General features: G+C 40.5%; 1 protein-coding gene across 6 annotated transcripts in view; it reads right to left on the reverse strand.

Annotated features, from left to right (window-relative positions):
• LOC135094801 (5-hydroxytryptamine receptor 1-like) overlaps nt 1-21,016 on the reverse strand; it is a 124,105-nt gene extending 103,089 nt beyond the window's left edge. For all 6 annotated transcript variants that reach the window (XM_063995226.1, XM_063995211.1, XM_063995204.1 and 3 more), the window contains exon 1: nt 20,938-21,016. The gene's annotated coding sequence lies outside the window, so the exon portion shown is untranslated. The remainder of the gene's footprint in view (nt 1-20,937) is intronic.
• Between the last annotated feature and the right edge of the window lie 1,121 nt (nt 21,017-22,137).

The following is a 22,137-nucleotide window of genomic DNA, read 5'->3' on the forward strand; positions in this document are numbered from 1 at the left end:
TTAATTGATGTTATTTTGTTGTTGTTGTTGTTAATGTTGTTGTTGTTGTTGTTGGTGGTGGTGGTGTTGGTGGTGGTGGTGGTGACCTTAAGGTGGAGGTAGTCTTACTTTTTCTTCTTCTTTTTCTTCTTCTTCTTCTTCTTCTTCTTCTTCTTCTTCTTCTTTCTCTTTCTTCCTATTCGTTTATTCTTTACTGGCTCTTCTCCCTTTAGGCTCTTATTTTATTTTCTCTAACTCGTTTTCTCCCCTTTTTATTTTGTTTTCATCTTTATTTTCTAGTTTTCTTCTTCTTTTTTTTATATTATCACCTCGTCTTTATTTCTTCTGGGTTTTATCACTTCCTTATTTACACTTCTCCACTCCCTGCTCATCCTCCTCCTCCTTCTCCTTCTCCTCTTCTTCCTCATCTCCTCCTCCTCCTCCTTTCCTAGTAATTGTCGTAAAAGTCTCACCAACTCTTTACTATATAGTTTCCTCTTTATTTTTCCTCTCTTCCTCTTCCTCCTCCTCTTCCTCTTCTTCCTTCCTTATTCCTTTCCCTTCCTTATTCCTGCCTTAAAGCGCATCTATGCATTTTTTTTTTGCAGGCTCTTGTGTGTGTGTGTGTGTGTGTGTGTGTGTGTGTGTGTGTGTGTGTGTGTGTGTGTGTGTGTGTGTGTGTGTGTGTGTGTGTGGGAGGTGAAAACTGGAAAGGAATGCGGAAAGAAGAAGAAGAAGATTAAGAATGAAACAAAAATTAAGGAAAAAAAAAAGAAAAAAAAACAGAATAGGAACAGATAGGGAACAATTAAAAGGAGAGGGAGAAAAGAAAGGAAAAGGAGAAAAAAGAGAAGAGGGAGGTGAACGAGAGAAAAGAATGCGTTAGAAGAGGAAGAAGAAGAGGATTAGGAATGTAGGAATGGAGGGCAGATGGGAATGATTAGCGGGAATTTCTCACCTGAGCAATCAATTACCTGACGAGACTCCCAACTACAGGTGACGCAGCTTCCTCCTCCTCCTCCTCCTCCTCCTCCTCCTCCTCCTCCTCCTCCTCCTCCTTCTCCTCCTCCTCCTCCTCCTCCATCTCTTCCTCTTCCATCTCTTCCTCGTTCTCCTTTCCTTTTATTCCTCATCTTTTGTTCTTTAATCTACGTCATTTTTTTTTGTTTTCCTCATCTTCCTCCTCCTCTGCCTATTCTCTTCTTCCTCCTTCTACTCTTTTCCCTTCTCTTCTTCCTTCCGTTTTTCATCTTTCTTTCTCCATTTGATTCTCCTTTTCCTCCTCTTTCTTTCCTACTGTATTTTCCTTGTCTTCCTCCTCCTCCTTCAATTTCTTCTCCTCCAACTTGTCCTCTTTCTCTTCCTCTTCTTTCCCCTCTACCAACTCATCACCCCTTATAAAGTTCTCTTCATATACAAACTCCTCCTTCACCTCCTCACCTCCTCCTCCTCCTCCTCCTCTTCCTCCACCTTCTCCTTTTCCTCCTCGCCCTACTTTACATGCAATCACATTTTTGGACAGACGCACATCACAGGGGCGCCGGTAATCTGAGGGAAGACTCGCCAGTATTAACATATTAATTACAACTCTGGGCAAAACTCATTCTCGTGTCAATAAACTTGTGTAAATGTTGCTTCGTATTAAAAAAGAAGGAAAGGCACTGTTGATTTTGTTTATTTATTTATTTATTTATTTATTTTTTGTATGTGATCTTGTATTTTTTTATTTTATTTTATTATTTTAATTGATTGGTTTTCTATTCGCGTTTTCTTTCTACAATACTTTTTTTTCTATATAAGTTTTTCTTGCTTATTGATTTTTTTTTCACTCTTTCACGTTTTTTTTTTGTAACAATCTTTCCAACGTAAATTCTCTCTCTCTCTCTCTCTCTCTCTCTCTCTCTCTCTCTCTCTCTCTCTCTCTCTCTCTCTCTCTCTCTCTCTCTCTCTCTCTCTCTCTCCTAAGTTTCCGCCGTTTCCCTTGTGGCTTCTTTCCTTTTCCTCTTTTCCCCTCTCCCTTTCGTTCGTTCTAAGTGAGTGTTGCTCCTCTTCCCGCTTTTTCCTGTCTCTGTTACCTTCTGTCTTCCTGTCTCTCTCTTATCTTCTCTTCCTTCCTTTACTTCGTGTTGTTTCCTTCATTTTAATCCTTTATCCTTTATCCTTATTTTTTTTCTCTCATGTGTTCGTTGTCTTAGATTTTGTATGTGCATATTACCTCTAAATTATCTCTGTCTTTCTATTTCTGTCTGTTTATCTCTCTCTCTTTCTGTCTCCTCATCCACCACCCCCCCATCCACCTCCCCCCACACACACACATGTAAACCTCTCTATTTCTATTTCTATACAGCTCATTCCATTTGCACTCTCTTATAAATATCTTCTTTTACAATATAACATTCTCTTCCTTGCCTTCCCCAACTCCCACTTCTCCTCCTCCTCCTCCTTCTCTCCATTTTCTGCATCTCTTTCCTTAGCCAGCGAAAACACGATTCTGGTCTTTACTCACCCGCCGCTACATTGCACCGCCCTTCGCTTCCAATGTACCCTGCCAGCGTCGTTTGTCTTGCCTTGAGGAAAAGAGGTGCATTAGAGGCCTTAATTAAGTCTGAAAGATGCCGTATGTTAGGGCCGTCTGGGTACTCTTTAAGTTCTGAATAAGTTGATGAATGCATGTGGTAGTTAAGTCTCTCTCTCTAGTACTCCGTCCGCTGAATGCCAAGTCACTTCTGTACTCAAGGTTGTGGTTGTTGTTGTTTTTGTTTTTTTCCTTCTATTCAGACTGTTGATTCTAGTATAAATGTTCCTCACAAGCTTGTTTCTTTTCTTTCTTTTTTTTTTTTGCAGTATTGTTCATCTACATATATTTTCAGCGGTGGATTTCACTTACCCCTTTCACTGCTATCTGACTCATCTCTCTTTAACCACTAGCCACTGTGAGACATTTCTTCTTGCTCTACAACCATTTCCAACCATAATACTGGCTGGAAACTGCAAATCCTATCCATCAAATCCCTTTCTTTCTCACCGACGCTTATAAAGATTTCACACATTGTCGAGCATTTTTGCATATCGAAGGGAAAGGATAATTAAAGGTGTTTTCAGTAAGAATATCAACCTTAACTGTGCCCGAGTTTGCTATCTTCTATTAAAGCTGTTCCCAATACGATTATTGCTCCCGAGTTTTGTTTTTCTGTACAGTTATTCAGACAGATTTATTCCCAGCGGTTCATTTGACTTCAAGGTGTTTACAGTAAGCGTATTAACGTTAGCTGATCTCCAGGATGCAGGAAAGCCAGTGAATACTTAGTTGTGGAATAAGGGAAAGAGGAAGGCTGTCACTAATAAGAAATACAAGCGCACTTATATTTGTATAAGTAGATTAAGTAAAAGCAGAAAGACTAGTCAATGCAACCAAGAGTCTACTACTACTACTACTACTACTACTATTACTACTTGCTTGCCTCCGCCTCCCCTCGCAGTTCCCAGTACGAAAGTTCAAACATTTACTGCCTTTAATTAACTTTGAAAGAAGCATCGGGTGCCGCTAAACTACTTCTTCTAAACTTTTCTGCCTTGTAATGAAATTGCTTTTTTGTGTAACTTGGGAACTTCAATCTTGCCTTCCCCGCTTGCTTGCTACCTGCAGACTCCCACACTCCCACACACCTGATAAACTACCCGGAAACTCTTATTCACGGCCCTAAAAACCACAGACTCTCACGAAACCTTGATTGGATTTGATAACTACACATACATAAACACTCCCACACACACACACACACACACACACACACACACACACACACACACACCACAGCAAGCACACAGACCCACACAACACTTTTACAACGCAAAATTCCAAGCGCGCGACGCCACACAGGGCCTTCTTCGCTGCTCCTCAAATTAATGGCTGGAATGTAATTAGAAACTCGTGTCGCTTGAGATGTTTATGGCCCCGACGGTGAGGCGCGCGAGGCAGGTACAAGTGTCCACCTCGTCCATATGCATCACGGAGATCCTCGTGCATTACTCAGACAGCGGTTTGGTATCTGTGCTTCAGACAACTTAATTATTTTTGCGTGCCAAGGAGATTCACTGAAGGGGGAAATGACTGAAAAACCGCTCAACGTCTCGCTTCCAAAGGGTTAAAGAGTCAAAAGTTGTCCAGGTTAGATCTTAAGAACATACATACATGACTGACTAACCAACGCGATTAGAACATAAGAAAAAGAATGTTAAAATAAGGGAATTTGCAAGAAACCATTAGACGTAGTACACTTATAATACATACCATCTATATCCACTTATCATCCAGCCATAAATTTGCCTAATCTTCTTTTAAAACTCCTTAATCTGATTATTGAGTCTATTCCGTTCGTTCAAGAGGTGTCTCATTTCTTCTACTCTGGAACCGTTCAGTCATACGAAGGAGAAAATAACAGATAGAGAGTGGATTAAGAAACTGTCAGGCTGCTTATAGAATTCTCAACTTTGTTGTTTATTAATCAGGTATGTGTCGGCCATTACATGTCTGAGGACCATTAATTAGAGTTTTCCTATACAGAATGTGTTATTCGATATGTGATACATTACTACTGCATAAATAAGAACACTAGGCAGTAAATGAGGAGGAGGGGATAGAGGAGGAGGAGGAGGAGGTATGATAATGAGTTAAAATATATGATTAAAGTCAGGTAGATATTTATAATGAAAAGAAAAAATATATATGATAATAATGAAGATCGAAAAGACAAAGGAGAAAATATTGGGAAGAGTGAAATGGAATAAAATGCAAAGATGGAAGAAGGAAAGATTTTATGACAAGAGGTAATGCAAGGTTGTCTTCATTCTGCTTGTCTGTCTTCTGTCTGTCTGTTTTCGGTCATTTTTCTCCGTCTGTCTGTTTATTTACTCTCTCTCTCTCTCTCTCTCTCTCTCTCTCTCTCTCTCTCTCTCTCTCTCTCTCTCTCTCTCTCTCTCTCTCTCTCTCTCTCTCTCTCTCTCTCTCTGTGTGTGTGTGTGTGTGTGTTTGTGTGTATGTGTTCTTGCTTATTTGTATGTCCACAGCTCTGAGTCGACCTCGCACTGCCTCACCTCCAAACACTACCACATGATACACATATATAGATGCAGGTGTGGGTGTAGGACATGATTTCCTCTGGTCACCTGCTGCAATTAGGTCTGAATGCGATATTTTCATGCACCCAGCTCATACATATGAATACGTAACCTAAACCTAATTTTCTATCTATCTCTTCATCTATTTATCAACCAATCTATTTGTCTTTCTACATAAGTAAATGTCTACCACATTAACCGACTCATTAATAAAATAACTAAGCGGATTCCCAAATTATCAGTGTTTGTCTCACTCACACTAACAAACCCTTAGCTATCTATCCACCTATCTATCTATGTATCTGTCTATCTATTTATATGACTGGGTATCCTCCTTACCTCATATTACCATAGTTTACCAAAGAAGCTCTAATAATTCTTCTGGCTTCTCTAAATTCACTGCCAACTGAACTGTTAAGATTCGAATACCTAATTAACTTAGAGTGATCGTTGTGTGTGTGTAATAATAATAATAATAATAATAAACGGTTTATTATTTAGGCAGTTGACAAACTGAAAATGTACATAGGGGATGGGGAAAAACTTAACATTAATCCTAACGGTAAGACTAATCTAGGAGGGAAATACTAATGATTGATGGCTCGCACCATGGTGGGAATCGCACTGAGTCTGTACCGGTCCGTGCGCGGCGCCTTCAGGGGCGTTATTTTGTTGTGGTGTCTGGTGGCACGGACAGGGCGAGGCGCGTCGGGCGGCAGCATGTCTCTGAGACGCGGATGATGCAGTAGTCCCTTCCCAAACTTCTCCAGAGCCTCTCGGTGCCTGGTGGATATTCTGGACAGACTCAGGGTGGTCAGGGCTTCCTCATAGGTGGTGTATGCAGGGCCAAGGATGACCCTGCACGCCCTTTTCTGCACACTCTCTAGCTGTAGCTGTTGAGTGTGTGTGAGGGAGGAGGACCACGCTGGGGAGGCGTACATGAGTTTGGGGAGGATGAAGGTGAGGTACACCCCCCTTAACTCATCTGTCGGCGTCCCCAGCGACCTGAGTCTGCGCAGCATGTACAGCCTGTAGGTAGCTGATCTCACGGTGCTGGCGACATGCTGCTTCCAGGTCAGCTGGTCGTCCACCGTGACTCCGAGAAGCTTGGCACATTGGACCACCTGGAGGGGGTGAGGGCCCACTGTGAGCCGGGGAGGGGGCACTGGTACAGAGGAGGTACAGAAATGCATCACCACAGTTTTTCTGTGGTTGATGGTCATCCTGCTCTCCTCTGTCCACGTCTGCAGTCGCTCCAGAATTGCTTGCAGTGGCGAGTAGTCCGGGTTCTTGTTGGAAACTGGGACGCCCACGGTGCAGTCGTCCACATACTTCCAGCGATGGGGGGTGTCGGTGAGGGCGTCGTTGATGAGGAGGAGGAAGCATAGAGGACCCATCTTGGTCCCCTGGGGGACTCCACATGTCAGCTGTTGGAAATTAGAGACAGAGCCCTGATAGCGAACGGCCTGACGTCTCCCTGTGAGGAAGTCGGCTAGCCACGCTATCAGATTAGGAGGGAGACCCAGACTTACTGCCTTGCTGATGACAACAGTGTGATCAACTAGATCAAAGGCTTTTTTGAAGTCGACAAAAGCAACAGCTAGAGAGGTGTTTCGCTTGTCCAGGTGGCTGTGGATGAATTCAAGGAAGCTGGTCAGGTAATGTGAGGTGTGTGTGTGTGTGTGTGTGTGTGTGTGTGTGTGTGTGTGTGTGTGTGTGTAAGTTTTCATTGTTGCCACATAGGCCTTTCTTCCTTACTCCTTTTTCTTCTTCGGTAAAGTAAAGAGGATGAGGAGCAGGAGACGAAAAAGGAGGAGTAGAAGGAGGAGGAGGAGGAGGAGGAGGAGGAGGAGGAGGAGGAGGAGGAGGAAGAGGAAGAGGAAGAGGAGGAGAAGAGATGAACCAATAAAAAGCGCACGATATTTATAAGGGGCATTAATGACATTATTATTATTATCATTATTATTATTATTATTATTATTATTATTATTATTATTATTATTATTATTATTATTGGTAGTAGTAGTAGAAGTAGTAGTAGTAGTAGTAGTAGAAGTAGTAGTTGCTGCCACAACCACCGCCACCATTCTACCATTACTACTACTACTACTGCTACGACTACAACTACGACTTCTACCACCACCACCACCACCACCACCACCACCATTGCATTCATAAAATGTATCACCAAGGTCAGTCAGTACACAGTTGAGTCACCTGTGTAGTCATCAAGCAGGTGTGTCTTATCCCGACCAAGGAAATTCAACATCTGCACCTGTTGAGTGCACACCTGTTGCTTCACATTTTCCAATTCACCTTGTTACATTATGCCTAATTTTCCTCTTCATATCTACGGCAACTTTTTCTTTATTTTTCTTCTCCTCATATTTATTCTCTTCCTCGCTGTCATATTTTGTTTCTTTATTCTCCTTCTCTTTCTAATTATTCTCTTCTCTCTCAACTTTTTTTTCTTCCTCTTCATTTTTCTTTCTATTATCTTTCTGTTTAAAATTCGTCGTTCTTTCTCTCTCTCTCTCTCTCTCTCTCTCTCTCTCTCTCTCTCTCTCTCTCTCTCTCTCTCTCTCTCTCTCTCTCTCTCTCTACTCCTCCTCTTCGTTCTCTTACTTTATCATTATTGTCTTTCTTCCATCTTCTTTTCTTCTTTTCTCTTCTTCCTCTTTCATTATTTTTTCCACTTCCTCCTTGTCCTTCCTCTTATATTTCCTAATAGCTTTTTAATCATCTACACGTCTAACTATTCCTCATTTATCATTATGTTCCTCTCATCTCCACTTCTCATTCCTTCATCATTCTCCTCCATTTTTTTCTTTCCTTCCTTTTTTCCTTATTCTATTTCCTCTTCCTCCCTCTAAAAACATCACTTATCTACAATTCACTCACTTTCTTGCATCTCAATACCGCCTCTCTCTCTCTCTCTCTCTCTCTCTCTCTCTCTCTCTCTCTCTCTCTCTCTCTCTCTCTCTCTCTCTCTCTCTCTCTCTCTCTCTCTCTCTCACTCACCTGCCTCTCACACTCCGCTGTCACTTACTTAAACCTCTCTCTCTTTCCTCTCCTCACCTGTTTTTTTTTCTTTTTTTTTCTTTCTTTTTTTCCCCCACACGTCCATTCCACAGTCTATATACCTTCTCTCTTTCTCTTTCTCTCTCTGCTGTTCTCTTCTATTCCCTCTCCCTCTTTATTCTTTCCTTACATATTTCTATTACACCGATCAGCCGCACCCAGGCCTCAATAACACACACACACACACACACACACACACACACACACACACACACACACACACACACACACACACACACACACACACACACACTTTTGTAATACAGGTCTTTATGGAGAGAGAGAGAGAGAGAGAGAGAGAGAGAGAGAGAGAGAGAGAGAGAGAGAGAGAGAGAGAGAGAGAGAGAATCACATATTTAACACAATTATAACAGAACAGAATTAATGAGTAGAAAAGAAATTTATTATTAAAGATACAAAGAAAATATACTTATAAATGAGAATGAACTTGCCTAAGAAATAAAAACAAGAAAAATAATGTTAAATATTGAGAGAAAAAGAAGGTTGCATAAATTAAGGAGGAGGAGGAGGAGGAGGAGGAGGAGGAGGAGGAGGAGGAGGAGGAGGAGGAGGAGGAGGAGGAGGAGGAGGAGGAGGAGGAGAAAGAGAAGGAGGAAAGGAGGAGGAGAGATAAATGAATGAAATATCGTAAGAGGAGGAAGATGATAAAGAACGAAAAGAAAATAATTGGGAGAAGTGATAAGTGTGGGAAGAAGGAAAGAGGAGAGAGAAGAAGAGAAGAGGGAAAGAGGAGGAGGAAAGTGATAAGATTACGTGAAAATGTGGTTCAGGGAGAGAGAGAGAGAGAGAGAGAGAGAGAGAGAGAGAGAGAGAGAGAGAGAGAGAGAGAGAGAGAGAGAGAGAGAGAGAGAGAGAGGCGAGAGAGTGCATTTTGTTTCCATAAAGTTTAATTACGAAAACAAACCTTAAAATAAATAAAATATCTCTCTCTCTCTCTCTCTCTCTCTCTCTCTCTCTCTCTCTCTCTCTCTCTCTCTCTCTCTCTCTCTCTCTCTCTCTCTCTCTCGTGATCAAGTGGAGGGAAATCCGTGCGGTGGGAAGGAAAATGAATTCTTTCCTTGTAATATTCGCATGATTTATATTTCTATTCTATTCGTAACTCCATGAATCAGTATTATTATTATTATCATTATTATTATTATTACTATCATTATTATTATTATCATTACTATTATTACTACTACTATCATTATCATTACCACTATTATTACCATCAGTATCATCGTCAACATCATCATTACCATCATTCCCTTCCGACCCTTTCTTCTTCTTCCTCCTCCTCTTCCTCCTCCTCATAACTTAATTCTGCCATCTCAGAACACGATTACCCTCCACTCCTCCACTCCACTCCCTGACCATGGAGGGGAGAGGAGGAAAGTGGCATTATCTAATCCAGGGAAGACAACCACAAAAAGGGAGACATCAAGTGGGATAGGAAAATTTTCAAGAGTAGATTCAGGTTCCAATTCTTTATTCTCGGATGGTATATTGTTACGTCGGATGGTACTTGTGTTTGGGTTCTGCTACTCTCTCCATGTACTCGCACGATACTGCAGTTATTTATTACAACGCCCACATCTTTATTGCGCGCATCAGCCGGAGAGAAGGGAGAGTTACGTAAACAAAACGTTATAAATATCATATGAAAATAAAACATCAGTATTATCTGTGCCGGTTTGTACATCCTGCCAGCAATCCCAAACGGGCTGACGCAGACTAAGCACCACACACACACACACACACACACACACACACACACACACACACGCACGCATACACACGTGCCATTTCCACTCTCAGATTGAACACATTGATAATAAAGGTAAGAGCAGAAGACTGTAAAGAAAAATTAAGAGAAAGGTCAAAAAAAAAAAAATAACGATCAATGAAATAGAAATAAACAGATTACAGATAATAATAACGATAAGGATAAAACTGCAGGAGCGAAGAAGTAAATCACAAAAATTATCAAAATATGGAAAAAAAATTGTAAATAAACATGATCTCATTATTATTGCTATTATTATTATTGTTATTATTATTATTATTATTATCATTATTATTATTATTATTATTCTCTTCCCTCTTGCTATACAATTTTTCGTCTCATTTTCTATTCCTAAGGCGAAAAAGTAATAAAGTGAAGAGAGAGCGGGAAGTGGAAAGGTTAAGTTATTTTTCATATATACCCTTCCCTCCTTCTTTCTTTCCGTCTTTTGCTTCCTTTTATTCGCCTCCTCACATTCGTAATTGCTCTATCTCTCTCTCTCTCTCTCTCTCTCTCTCTCTCTCTCTCTCTCTCTCTCTCTCTCTCTCTCTCTCTCTCTCTTATCTATCTATTTATTTATACTTCCTTACATAATTTTTCTTTACTTCCTCTCTTACCTATTCTCCCAACCCATTCTTTTTCCACATTCTTCCTTTCCGTTCTAGTTTTAGTACAGAGGAGAATGACTAAAAGGATACAGGGGATGAGGAGTATTCCTTACGAGACGAGGTTGAAGCTGTTAAATTTACATTCTTTAGAGAGACGTAGGTTAAGAGGGGACCTGATAGAAGTCTTTAAGTGGTATAAGGGTTATAACAAAGGAGATGTAAGCAAAATTCTTAGGATCAGCAACCAGGGTAGAACAAGAAATAACGGGTTCAAGCTTGAAAAATTTAGGTTTAGGAAGGAGATAGGAAAAAATTGGTTCTCAAATAGAGTGGTAGATGAGTGGAACGGACTCAATAATCATGTAGTTAGTGCCAGGACACTAGAGAGCTTTAAGAGCAGATTAGACAAGTTTATGGATGGGGATAACAGATGGAAATAGGGTAGGTGTGTTTCATACAGGGACTGCCACGTGTAAGCCTGGTCGCTTCTTGCAGCTTCCCTTATTTCTTATGTTCTTATGTTCTTATGTTTCCTCTCAACTTCTCTTCCTCTTCCTCTTTCTCACTTCTTTCCTGTTTCTTTCGTTTCCTTCTTTTCATCCCTCCTCTTTTCCTCTCTTCTCCTCCTGCTTTCCTTTATTTTTTTTCTTGGTTCTCTTTTTACCTTTCCTGAATTCTTCTACTCTCTCCTTCTTTCCCTCCTTCCCTCTCTCCCTCCCTCCCTTCCTCCTTGCCTCCCTCCCTCTCCTCTCTCTCTCTCTCTCTCTCTCTCTCTCTCTCTCTCTCTCTCTCTCTCTCTCTCTCTCTCCCTCACTCTTGCAGTCATCCTCCGTAATGTTGAGATTATTACTGACATCCACATAATTGGAGGAAATGAGGCAATCATCTCTCTCTCTCTCTCTCTCTCTCTCTCTCTCTCTCTCTCTCTCTCTCTCTCTCTCTCTCTCTCTCTCTCTCTCTCTCTCTCTCCTTCTTCTTCTTTTTCTTCTTCTTTTTCTGCATCTTTTCTTCTTTTCTTCGTTTTTCTCCTTCCGATTTCTCTTCATTTACTTTTACATTTTCTTCTGTTTTCTCTTTTACTCTTAATTACATTTTCCTTCTCCCACTGCTCCATTTTCCTCACTCTTTTTTCCCATTTTCTTTTCAACATAAAAGAAGGAGAGAAAGACAGAGACGGATGGAAGAGAGAGAGAGAGAGAGAGAGAGAGAGAGAGAGAGAGAGAGAGAGAGAGAGAGAGAGAGAGAGAGAGAGAGAGAGAGAGATACACACACATATATATTTCAGACAGAAGGATAAACAAAACAAAAATATGCACAAAGAAAGCACGACAGACAGACAGACAGACAGACAGACAGACAGACACAATGGAGAACACATACATACGTAGAATTAGACAGACAACAATGGCCACACAGATGAAAAGACACGAAACCCGAAAGATAAGCAGAGAAAGAAAACCAGAGAAACAAGGAGATAAAACAGAAAAAAAAAGAGGATTAAGATATTAAAGAAAGAACATTTTAATTCAGAAAATGCGCAACTCCACTTTCCTTTTTTTTTCTTTCTAACGTGGGGAAGGAAACTCAGATATTCTCCTTCCTTCTCTCCTTCCTTCCTTCCTTCCTTCCTCTCTTCCTTGCTCTCTTCCTTTTTCGTTATTCGGGAAAGGAGGTAAGGGAAGGAAAATGCCATGAGAGAGAATGAGAAAAGGGAAAATAAATTAAAAGGAAGTAAAGCTCATGAAGGAAAGAAGGAAAGAAGGAAAGAAGGAGAGAGGGAAGGCAAGAAGTGGAACTGATCTCTATATACAACCTTGAGTGGAGGGAAAACTGGTGAATTATGAGTGGAAAGTGAAGAAGAACGAGAGCAGTAGAGAAATGAACATGAAGATGAGGAGGAGGAGGAGGAGGAGGAGGAGGAGGAAGAGGAGGAGGAGGAAGAGGAGGAGGAGGAGGGGAAGAAAGAGGAGGAGGAGGAGGAGGAGGAGGAGGAGGAGGAGGAGGAGGAGGAGGAGGAGGAGGAGGAGGAGGAGGAGAAATGGAGGGAAAAATGAGAGAGAAATGAAGAGAGGATTTAGATAAGCAGAAGAAGAAGAAGAAGAAGAAGAAGAAGAAGAAGAAGAAGAAGAAGAAGAAGAAGAAGAGGAAAAAAAGAAAAATAACAACGATGATAAGGAAGACGAAGAAGAAGAGAGAGAGAGAGAGAGAGAGAGAGAGAGAGAGAGAGAGAGAGAGAGAGAGAGAGAGAGAGAGAGAGAGAGAGAGAGAGAAAAAAAATCAATAAATTATCAAGAATACCACTCTCAGATGCTGTAAAAAGATCACCAACACTATATTGCTACAAAGATTGCACTACATGTACCACCTTTCTAAACACACCTTTCCATAACACAAGGGAAGCGACACCACTTCAGAGAGCGAGGCATTGCTAGATGACTCATGCCTTGCTTTATATAGTACAGTTAAATGCTCCAGGAAGGCAAGGCGAATCAAGGTACTGGAGTAATTATTGACTTTACCCTCCCAGCGATAAACAACTGTTCATTTCACTACAGGCATGATAGAAAAATATCTACAAGTACCTACAAGACAGGATGAAAGGAATAGATTTTTTTTTTTTATTATTATTTCTAGAGAACATAAGAACCTGATTGCATAAGAAAATAAGGAAAGATGCAAGAAGCCGTCGGTCCTACACGTGGCTGTCCCTGTACGAAACATACCTATATATTTCCACATGTCATCACCATCCATATATCTGTGTGATCTTTTTTTTTAATGTTCCGTAATGATTCAACACTAACACACTGACTAGTAAGTTCATTCCATTCATCCACCACTCTATTCGTGAACCAATTCTTTACATTTTCTTTTTTTTATTCTAACTTTTCAAGCTTGAGCCCATTATTTCTTGTTCTATTCCTGATTACTGATCCTAAGAAGAGAGTTGCATAAAGGAAAAAAAATCTCAGAAATTTGTAATTAAGGAAAGATGTACGAAATAGGAGTGAAAGGGTTAATGAGCGGAATAGTTGCGTCACGAGGGGCAAGTTCCTGGAGGGGCGAGACACGTGGGTGTCATAAAGGGGCGGGTTTCTTACTGGGAAAGGCAATTAGGGGATTAAGGTCACCTGGTCTCATTTTGGCGGGGAGGGACGGAGGAAGGGAGGGAGGGAGGGGTGGTAATAGCCTTGTCTTTAATATAAGTGCAATGAGTAATTCTAATACTAATACAATGTGAAATGGTGATGTAATATGATATGTTAGTGGTGATATCTATATGTATTTGCTGTCTGGATATCATCATCCCTACTATGTTATCTTCGTCATCATCATCTATTTGTACTATATATTTCGCGATAACTTTCTTTTAATCAGTCAGTCCTCTTTCTCACAATTAATACGAATGTCAGACCTGCCTGTCTTTCTTTCTATATGCATGTCTCGTATTTTTTGTATCAGGGAAGATGTTACGAGGGACGAAACAAACACCAAACAAAGTGAAATGGTCAATAAACTTCACTTAAACATAATTGAATTCCACGCAGAGAAAAAAATCTCTTCTGTTAAAAAATCACCATGAAAAAAATAAATAAAACTTAATAATGAAATCATATAAACAAATAACAATAATGTAAATAGATAAATAAATAAATAAATAAAATAAATAAATAAACAAATAAATAAGACGTAAATCAATAAAATAAATGCACAAATAAATAAATAAAGAAACAGAAAACAAACAAAAAATAAATAATTGTGAACGAATTAAAAAAAAAAAAAAAAAAAAAAAACAAGCACCAAGCACCGGACCACCAAACTCAATTTTCCAACAGTCCCCTTCCCTCAACAGCAGCGCCACGTTTTCCATGACCAGCACACTTTGCCTACTTTCCTTCATTGCATTTCACATCCCCTCACTGCACACATACGGGTCGCTGGTGCAGTCAATTAATAATACACCACCTCACCACCACCACCCACCACCACCACCAAGACACACTTACGTAACCAAAATTAATGGGCTCACCTGCATGTGACTCGACAGAAACCAATATTGTATCACCTGCTATGGATATTCACACTAAACCACGTGCTTATTGTTGTTTTGTCTTTCTCTCTCTCTCTTTTCTCACCACCTTGGTCGAGAAAGTCACTTGGCGAAACCACTTGTGCTACTCGTCCAGTTTTTAGCACACGAGACGCCTTTGATGAGACATTCATTTGTCAACACACCTTTCCTCATTATGTACATACTCTGCTGTGTGTTTGTAGCTTCCCTCATGTTTGCATATATTCTCTCTGTTTTTTTGTTTGTTTGTTTGAGAGGAGAAAGGTGTTACGAAATGGTGTCTAAATATTGTGAGATTATGAAGTAGTTTTGTGATGTGCTGATCTCTCTCTCTCTCTCTCTCTCTCTCTCTCTCTCTCTCTCTCTCTCTCTCTCTGTCTCTCTCTCTCTCTCTCTCTCTCTCTCTCTCTCTTAAAACAGGTGTGCGCCAGGTGTGTCAGGGAGAAATTAATTATTAGGTTTGAGGCAATACCATGAGAGGAGAGAGAGGGAGCGAGAGAGAGAGAGGAGAGAGAGAGAGAGAGAGAGAGAGAGAGAGAGGAGAGAGAGAGGAGAGAGAGAGAATAAGCCGATTTTCGCGAAACCATTGCATGGAAAGATTCAATTTCTCTCTCTCTCTCTCTCTCTCTCTCTCTCTCCTCTCCTCTCTCTCTCTCCTCTCTCTCTCTCTCTCTCTCTCATTCTCTCTCTCTCTCTCTCTCTCTCTCTCTCTCTCGTATCATGATGTCACCACCACCAATCACCACCACCACACCACCACCACCACCACTACCACTATTACAAACATTATCACCACCACGATCCTCTTTTTAGCTCTCTCCTATTCATCTTTCTTATTGCTTCACCGTCATCATCATCAACATCTCCTCCTCCTCCTCCTCCTCCTCCTTCTTCTCTTCAGCCTCCTCGTCTTCTCTCGGCTGACCATTAATTTCCTGTCTTATCAACGCTTCCTTTGTCTTCTTATTTTCCTCCTCCATCTTTCGTTGCTTGTTCTCGTGTCTCCTCCTCCTCCTCCTCCTCCTCCTTCTTATTGCTCTTCGTCAAAATCTTCTCCTTCAAGTAATACAACTCATCCACAAGATAACGAAAGATATTAGTGAGTGATACAGCGATAACCATGATGATGGAAGGATAGCTTTAAAAAATAGTGATGATGGAGATTGATACTGGTGGTGGTGCTTTGGTGTACTAAGGCAGGAAGACGGTGAAGTGATGTGCGGGTGCTGTTTTTGAGTCGGGTGGTGCTGAATGATAGTGATGGTAATGGTGGTGAAGATAGTGGAAATATAGGCGTTGGGTGATGATTTAGTTAAGGGTGGTAAGGGATAGTTAAGGATGGTAAGGGGGGTATTGGAAGATCTGCGGGAAAATGATAGTGATGGTGAAGGGAATGCAGTAAGTGATGCAGTATGATAGTGATGTGTGGTCGTCATGAATTAAAGAAGTGGACATGGCATGGGGATATTTGTAGTGATGATGAAATATGAAATTGATGATGATGATGATGATGGTGAATGATTGAAAGATAGTAATGATTACGTTAATACTGATAATGGAATATGAAAAAAAAGGTAATTAAGATAGAAATATTATTAAAACAGTGAGGACCTAGATATATGATGATGATGTTGAATGAGACGATGGTAGCGAAATCACAGCCATGACAAGCAGACAGTGACGGCACAGTGGCACACATACACACGGTGATGACAGTGAACAGTGACACTCTAATGGACAACTAATTGGGGAATAAATAGCGTTACCGACACGTGGCAACCTTTTCAATAATCCCGTTTTCTATATCGAATTTTATGACGCAAAAATGTATTATGCAGTTAACGTGACGCGAATGGCTGTTATTCATGAAGTTATTGATTAATTATGCCAATAGTGTGACAAGTCAGGTATTAAAAAAGCCTCGTGTTTTCATATAGGTATATATATATAATTCATATTTCAATACCTACTCCCATCACAAATTTCGAGAGTAAATGCATAGTTGAAATATATTCTAAATAATTTTCGGGAACTGATGCATAATGGAAATATCCTTTTAATAATTTCATGGGGTGGTGTGAAGGCAATAGTTAAAATAATAATAATAATAATAATAATAAAAATAATAATTGCTGACTACATATGGTGATTGAGGACAAAGGAACCGCTGCCCCTCAATGTGCTGAATCAATTATTGCCTTTGACCAACTGATAGAGAGGAGTTTAGCACGCTCTTCAGACGATTAGGTGGCAACAAAAAGTATACACACACACACACACACACACACACACACACACACACACACACCACACACACACACACTACACCAACACTGTGTTCTTTACCTCTCTCATTACAGCCAGGCAGGGATGCTTCCTCACCTCACCCTCGTTCCTGAAAGGTGAATTACAATGTGCCAGCACCTCCTATACACAACCAGACGAAGGGAAAGGCGTGTAAATTATCAACCTTACCATTGTTATTGTACACCATCCTTCCTGAGACATGTTTTTTTTATTTTTTTTTTTTATTTCTACGTCTCACTACTAAGCATTATACAGGTTGAATACTGGAACATCTATTATTTCAGTCCTCTTGTACGTGCTTGTAGAGACTTTAGGCAATGCTTTTAACGACTATTGCAGCGTATTGTAATGAAAGGGTTAATACTACAATTTTCGATAATCCCTCTGGCCGTTTTCTTTTTCAAGGACTGGTGTTGTAATTGTTGTTTGTGTTAATGTCGCTTTTATTTGTCTTTGCGTTACGTTGTTCAGTGTCTTGGTGTGAAGGAATTGTTATTGCTATTTATCTTTTGTGTCACTGTTGCTGTTGTTGTTATTACGACCGTGTCTGTATTATTATTATTATTATTATCATTATTATTATTATTATTATTATTATTATTATTATTATCATTATTATTATTGCTACTACTATTGCCAACACCACCACCACCACCACCACCACCACCACTACCACCACTACCATCACCACCACCTAGTACTACCACCACTACCATCACCACTTGGAAAAGCAACATCACTCTACGTGTAAGAGAGAACAAAAAAAAAAAAAAAATCTAATCACAAAGGAAACTCACAAAACTTGCGAAGGCCCCACGACACGGCGCCGCCAGCACTCAGCCAGCGAGAGGAGGTGGCGCCAGGCAGCGGGAGGAGCGAGACGGGAGGCGGGAGGCAGGAGGCGGGAGGAGAAAGAAAGGAAGGAAGGAAGGAAGGAGCTGCACTGAGAGGTATGAGGATGAAGGGGTAAGGAATGAAGAAAGGAAATGAGCGGAGGAGGAAGTGTGCAAGAAGAGGTGAGGAGAGATGGAGGAGGAGTAGGAGGAGGGGGAGGAGGAGGAGGAGGAGGAAACAAAGGATAGGAAGGAAAGTGTTTCATTCTTCTTTTATCTCATCTCTGGTTGTTTATTCCTCCTCCTCCTCCTCCTACTCTTCATATTCCTCCTCCTCCTTCTTCGCATTTCCTCTTCCATTTATCTTTTCCCGACATGAATAAGAGGAAAGGAAGAAGACAAGGAGAAGAGGGAAGACTTGGGGGCATAATATGAGAGAGCACGCAGGAAGAGGCGGTAGAAAAAATAAAAAAGAGGATGGAAAAGTCACGAATTACAGATTAAAAGACAGAGAGGAAGCAATAATTTAAACAGCATTTATATTATAAGGAACACAGTCCATTAGTTGAAGTATTATAGAAATTGATAAAAGTCTAAATCATCCTCTCTACCTGGCGGCTTGCTAGGTGATGCTTGGACGGCTGCTCACCTGTTAATTAATGTCCAGGATGCTTTCATTAACACAGGTGATGGGGAACATTCGTGAATCACTGACACTCACACAAATACACGTGCACAGTATCTATCGGTGCATGCTAATCAGGTTGAATTAATTGTCAAATAGGAAGGTGATGAGTCATGAAATTACTATATGTGATGAACTGATCAAAGTGAGTGATATAGAGGTGAGAATTGTACAGAACAGTGATCTCTATGTGTTGCCTGGAAATTATTAGGAATGTGAATGCTACCTTGGAAACATAAGTAGATTAATTAAAACAAATAGCAATATTCTCCGTAATTCTAAGACACGTGATTCTATAAACATACAAGATAAAGGATGTAAACTACAGAGTGTTTGGAAATATACAAGATAAAGACAAGCAAGCGATGAACTCTTGTATGTATAGAAATATAGATGAATGCAATCATGACCTCAACAAATTCTGAAAAAAAATATATATATGATTCTAAAAATACACAAGATAAAGAAAATTAAACTATAAAATGCATGGAAATATACAAGATAAAAGTATACAGACTATGTACTCTTGAGTGTATAAACGCATAAAGCAATACAAAAGAAGAAAGTGTCGTTGCAAAACATCCCTTAACCAAACCAAGCATAGCCAAACCAGACTGCTTTGTACAGTTTTCTATCTAATCACCTACCTCATTCTCTTACAACGGCAATGACATGTAAAGCAATTACGTACTTCACCCAAACACCCAAACAGAAACTTTTACAGTCTCGTTCCCCAGCGTGAGGCGAGCATAATTCTTAGATAATACCATGTGATCACAGTTTCCCGCTTGTAGGAACACGGCACCGGGGAAGAAAAATAAAAAAAAAAAAAAAAAAAGAGAGAGAGAGAGAGAGAGAGAGAGAGATTTAAGGAATGAAAAAAAGAAAAAACTAACTCACCAAGAGAGAGAAAGCGAGAGAATTGTGTAGAAACTTGAGGAAAAGCGTGTGTAGATAAAGTTTGGTTGTATACTGTGAGTTTTGAAAGAAAAATGGAAACGCTAATGAAAAGATTACTACTACTACTACTACTACTACTACTACTACTACTATTACTACTACTAACTACTACTACTACTACCACTAATATTACAACGAAACGAAAAGTAGTGACGGGAGAAGAATGAAGTAGATGGGAAAGCGAGGTTCAAGATAAATTGAGAGAGAGAGAGAGAGAGAGAGAGAGAGAGAGAGAGAGAGAGAGAGAGAGAGAGAGAGAGAGAGAGAGAGAGAGAGAGAGAGAGAGAGAGAGAGAGAGAGAAGTAAGAAAAGAAAAAGGAAATTTGGTATGTTATTTTTTTTCATTTTCTGCTATTTTTCATGTTTCTATTTCTTTTATGTTGTTTCCCTCCCTTTATTTCTGCTCTAATATCTTGTGTTCCATTCTCATTCTTCTTCTTTTATATCTCGTTCTTTTTATACTGTAAGCATTCTTCTTATCTTGTTCTCTTTATTCTTATTTTTATCTGTTCTCTCTCTTAAGTCCATATTTCTCATTTGTCTTCTTTAATTTCCCCTCCCTTTCTCATTATTCATAACACCTTTCTTATCTTATTCTCTTTATTCTTATTTTTGTCTGTTCTCTCTTTCTATATTATTCTCTATGGAGTTATTTTTGTCTGTCATGTCTTCCGTTCATATTTTCTCATTTCTCTTCTTCCAGTTCTTTGCCCTCCATTTTATATTAATGCTCTTCATTCTTATTTTTTGTCTGTTCTCTCTTACCATATAATTCTCTTTCTTTGTTATTTTTGTCTGTTGTGTCCATATTTTGTCATTTGTCTTCTATTATTTGTCCTCCCTTTTATACTTATTCACAGCATTCTTCTTTATCTCATTCTCTCTGCTTTTATTATTGTCTGTTCTCTCTTCTGTCCACATTTCCCGTAGCACACAGACAAACTCTTCTGTCCCCAGCACGCAACACTTCACCAATTTGTGTTTTCAATTGTAACTTCGCATGCAACAACCGGCAGTCCTCGTCCTCGTCCTCCTCCTCCTCCTCTTCTTCCTCCTCCTCCACCACTAGTCATAAGGGAAACACTCATCAAAACGTCAGTATAAATCATTTGCAAGAGTCTGCATGTCAACAAATCCTTCCTCTCTCTCTCTCTCTCTCTCTCTCTCTCTCTCTCTCTCTCTCTCTCTCTCTCTCTCTCTCTCTCTCTCTCTCTGTGTGTGTGTGTGTGTGTGTGTGTGTGTGTGTGTGTGTGTGTGTGTGTGTGTGTGTGTGTGTGTGTGTGTGTGTGTGTGTGTGTGTATGTGTGCGTGCGTGTGTGTTTGTATACAAGCACTTAGTGAGTTAATATAGTTTAGAAGCTTACACGCCACTTAGTCGTGATTTATATGCATAACATCAAAATCCCCGGCGAGTGCTTGATACACAATTCAGGAGCGTTAAAGGGACATGCATGCCGCGCCGCACACACAGCTGCAAAACTTGTCAAAACTCGTAAATAACTCACGTTCTCCTAGACTCGTCCCGGGCCGCCTCTCTGTCTCTGTCTCTGTCTCTCTCGCTCTCCTCTTCCTGCTCCTGCAATAAGGTAAAGGAGATTAATTCATTCATACCTCAGTTCAGTTGTAAAGTTTATAAAATGACAATGTTAACTGGAATAGAACAACAACAACAACAACAAAACAAGATATAATTAAAGTAATAGAGTAACTAAAGGTGATTTTTACTTCATGACTGGAGAAATTATGGCTCTAAACTTGACAACGCCACTCTGCAAGGCCGCCAGATGGCCGCCACCTGCAGCGCCTCACATCATCTGTTCTTGCCGGAATGAAATACGACCTGACCTACCTTAACCTAACAAATTAACGCCACACTCCCCAAAGCCACTAAGCAACCCTGTCCTCTAGCATCTCACATAATCTGTTCTTGTAGGGATGAAACATGAAGTGACCTGACCCAACCTAAGCTAATGTAACCCAGCCTTACCAAACCTAAGCCACACTCCAAGGCCACTAGGCGACCCTGGCCTCCAGCGCCTCACATAATCTGTTCTTGCAGGAATGACACATGACCACCTGGCCCTCCACCTTCCAAAACATACCCTCAGCTTCCACCGCCTCTCCGCATGGCTCTCCTAAAGCCCACTGAGAACGCCCATGACTGCCTTAACCAACACACAGGAAGAAGCGACACTCCACTAAGGAGCGCTCGTGACTGCCTTAACCCAGCACGCAGCCACACGCAATGCTATCCTCTCAACACTCCCTCCAGCTTACGCGTCTGAGCCTCTGAGACTCTCGCCACCAAGGAAGAGGTTACCGAGGCTTTCGCATCGAGCTGTGAGCGTCACCTGAGATCCGGTGACGGGACAAAAGCATTCAAGGAACAGAACTCCGTATGCTAAAACCACATCTGGAACTCCCTGTCTGCTTCTGTATTTCCTGTTTCCTATGATTTCAAGACTTTAAAGAAGGAGATTTCAAGATATTTGTGCTCCGTTTTTCGATTTTTTTTTTTTTTTTTTTGACCTCTGTTTAAAGACTGGTTCTCTAATGGATCTTTTTTTTTTTTTTGTTGCCCTTGACCAGTCCCCCTCTTACATGAAAAAATTAAAAAAAAGTTAAAGAGCAAAGTAAGACAAACATTTTCCATGGCTAAAATTAAAGGTGACAGAATCCACAGCCACAAAACAAGACCAAAATGT

Source organism: Scylla paramamosain, chromosome 3 (genome assembly GCF_035594125.1).
Source record: "Scylla paramamosain isolate STU-SP2022 chromosome 3, ASM3559412v1, whole genome shotgun sequence".
NCBI lineage: Eukaryota > Metazoa > Arthropoda > Malacostraca > Decapoda > Portunidae > Scylla > Scylla paramamosain.